At 34.7% G+C, this 2668-nt stretch overlaps 1 pseudogene; it reads right to left on the bottom strand.

Annotated features, from left to right (window-relative positions):
- Window positions 1-745: 745 nt before the first annotated feature.
- LOC108306750 lies at window positions 746-1259 on the bottom strand (annotated as a pseudogene).
- Window positions 1260-2668: the final 1409 nt, after the last annotated feature.

Here is a 2668-nt window from a genome sequence, read left to right as displayed (position 1 = left end):
TATCTGGCATTTCTCCCCATGTTATCCCTCCCCAACCTCCCTACCCACCATTGTCCCTCCTCTATTCCCCCCAGCAGACCCCAGTGTGTGATGCTCCCCTCCCTGGGTTCATGTGTTCCCATTGTTCAACAGCTGCCTATAAGTGAGAACATGCAGTGTTTGATTTTCTGTTCTTGTGTCAGTTTGTTCAGAATGATGGTTTCCATATTTATCCATGTCCCTACAAAGGGCCCAAACTCATCATTTTTTATGGCTGCCTAGTATTCCAGGGTGTATATGTGCTACATTTTCCTTTTCCAGTCTATCATCCACAGGGCATTTGGGTTGGTTCCAGGTCTTTGCTATTGTAAACAGTGCCGCAGTGAACATATATGTGCATGTGTCTTTGTAACAGAATGATTTATAATCCTTTGGATACATACTCAGTAATGGGATTGCTGGGTCAAACAGAATTTCTATTTTGAGGTCCTTGAGGAAGCACCACACTGTCTTCCACAATGGTTGAACTAATTTGCACTCCTACCAACAGTGTAAAAGTATTTCTATTTCTCCACATCCTCTCCAGCATCTGTTGTCTCCAGATTTTTTAATGATTGCCATTCTAACTGGCATGAGATGGTACCTCAGTTTGGTTTTGATTTGCATTTCTCTAATGACTGGTGATGATGAGCATTTTTTCATATGTTTGTTGGCCTTATATATGTCTTTGTTTGAAAAGTGTCTGTTCATATCCTTAGTGAGATTTTTAAGAAACATCTTCCAGGTCCATATCCTATTGTAATTGCTGTACCATTTTCTCTTACAGATGCTTTACTTTGCCTGCAAGCAGGGCTAGGATAAGATGGATGTTTTGCTTGACTTTTTTGATCTCCTGAACTTTCTGTGGCTCTTTATTTTTCTTCAATCAGTTCATTACAAATTTAGCTTGACGTTTCTGTTTGATCTCTTCAACTCTCTTCATTGCATCAACAGTTTTTTTGTTTTTTTTTTTTTTCCACAGCTCTTGCTGGTATTTCGTAGGTTCTTGTCTATGTTTTTCAAAATCAAATGAATTATTCACTGTAAACTCCTTGCCAGCTACTTTCTAGAAGGCTTTGGTCCACCTGCGCTTGCAAGGATTGTTTTTCTTTTTAAAGTTTTTATGACATTTGTATTTACAAAATCTGAACACCTTTCAACCATTACAAACAAGCATCATGCAGTGGCCAGCGTCCAGGGTACATGGGCCCTGAACGGAAATACCATTTCCAGACAGGCATATTGAACCCATGTGGTTCTTCCCATCAACCAAACATCAAGCTTGACTGAAAGTCAAAATTTAAGTTTTGAGTTTACATTACAACTGATAATTCTTCATTTTTGGATCTATTGAAAGGATCTAGAATCTGTCTCTTAATAATATCATTTTAAAAAAATCAAATAATTTTCTAATATTGTCTTCTTTCGTGAGTATATTTGAATATAGCATTTAATAAATGTACATAATAAAGATCTTTTATTGAGAAGAAATGTATATATTTTATATATTTATATGCATTTATATTTAATATATATTATTTATACATTTAACTTCATAGATCATTTGATAATGCTTACAGAGACACACATCCTATGTTATAACAGGGTACTTATTTCAATCCAAAATATTTAGATCATGAATGTAGTTCATTACCATTATTTCTTACTTTTTTACACATTTATGAAGCTAAAGAAATTTCTAGAAACACAGATGATACCTGGGTAGATGGAGGGATAGCTGAATGAATAGATGCTCATAGTACTTGCAGCATTCCAAAGTGCTTTGTCTTAGTTTAGAGGAAAAGAAAAAATACAGATAGAGGCAGATTTTAATTTTTAAAAAAATAGTTGAAAATAAATGAATGTGAGGGAAGTTTATATCAAAGATATTTGACACATAATCTTAATACAAAAGGCAGGGGTAATTAAGCAACATTCTTTGATATAGAAGACTACTCCCTCCTACTCATTACTGTGTTTTTGTTTTTTTTAAATCTGTTTTTTGGTTTCTGATTTCTAGTATAACTAAGGAATTGAATTTCTAGTTGTATTTAATTTTAATCCAAACCGTGACTGATGGCTAAATAGTTACAGTATTGAATCATGCAACACCAGGTAACCTATATTCTGCCCCAAAGCAAACTACCCAAAGAACATAGAGTATTCTGTCTAGAAAGGCCCATTCTATATTTAGAAAGATGTCCAGGCCTGGTATTTTGCTTTTTTTCCAACATGAGATCACTTTTCTAACCTGTTATTTTCTTCTCTTGGCAGTATTCCTTAATGAAAAACAGTGAATTATGTATATAAACTTATAACAGCTTAAATGAAAGGAGAAGTTATTTAAAACGTGTGACCATGCATCCTGAAGTGGTTTCTAACCTTTACATTTGGAGAACAAGCTAAAAGATGGCATTTGCAAAGGTTTCCTAGGATGTTACTAACATTAACTATTTAAGATTTGCTCTGTGCCCTATTTAATAAAAAGTGACTTTTTTCTTATTTGCAGCAAGGAAAAAATGGTCTTACATGCAATATAAATCTAAAAGCTGGTCTCAAATCTGTGTCTTATGATCTCACCTCTCAAAATTAAACAGTCCCTCACACTGAGTCTCTCTTGTGACACCAGGAGGTAGAACCAGCTACACAT

Source organism: Cebus imitator, unplaced genomic scaffold, assembly GCF_001604975.1.
Source record: "Cebus imitator isolate Cc_AM_T3 unplaced genomic scaffold, Cebus_imitator-1.0 Scaffold74, whole genome shotgun sequence".
Taxonomy (NCBI): Eukaryota; Metazoa; Chordata; class Mammalia; order Primates; family Cebidae; genus Cebus; species Cebus imitator.
This window is presented reverse-complemented; position numbering and strand designations above follow the sequence as displayed.